This window comes from Penaeus monodon, chromosome 15 (assembly GCF_015228065.2).
Source record: "Penaeus monodon isolate SGIC_2016 chromosome 15, NSTDA_Pmon_1, whole genome shotgun sequence".
Taxonomy (NCBI): domain Eukaryota; kingdom Metazoa; phylum Arthropoda; class Malacostraca; order Decapoda; family Penaeidae; genus Penaeus; species Penaeus monodon.
Genome location: NC_051400.1, coordinates 33916432 through 33917028, shown reverse-complemented (window position 1 = coordinate 33917028; position 597 = coordinate 33916432).

Genomic DNA, 597 nt, shown 5'->3' with positions numbered 1-597 from the left:
ATCGCAGTTGACAACCATCAGGCAAAGAAGGTAAATATAGACACATTAAAAATAATAATAAGAGCAACTTTGCTACAGTTTCTTTCAACATATAAATCATGTTAATGTTTTAATGTGGTTTAACTTTAGTCGGTTTAAAATATACTTGTAACTACGCCAGGAAGCATAATTTTCAGTGTTATAAATTGGCTCAATCTTAAACACCATTTCAAAGCCCAAGAAAATGTTAACCCGCCGCTGATTACCATCATTACCACTTTTACCGTATATACCCTAACAATATATACATATATATATGAGAAAATAATGTTTACGGTGTGATGTCTCCGCCGCGAACAACGCCTCCGATATTTCGAAATTTGCCGTTCTTTTAATTCTCCCTTTGTCTTTCCATTGTCTCTTCCTAGCTATTTCATTCGTTATTATTAATTTGTCATTATCGTTGTTTGGTTTATTTTGCTGCTTTCTTCTTTTTGAGGTCTGTTCTTCGTGTTTGTTATTGATGGCTGTTATTTTTTCTTTTTCTTGCATCAAGAATTTTGTTAAGGGGAAAGGTGTGTGTTTTGTTGTATGGAAAGCAGTTGTCGGTTATTTCCT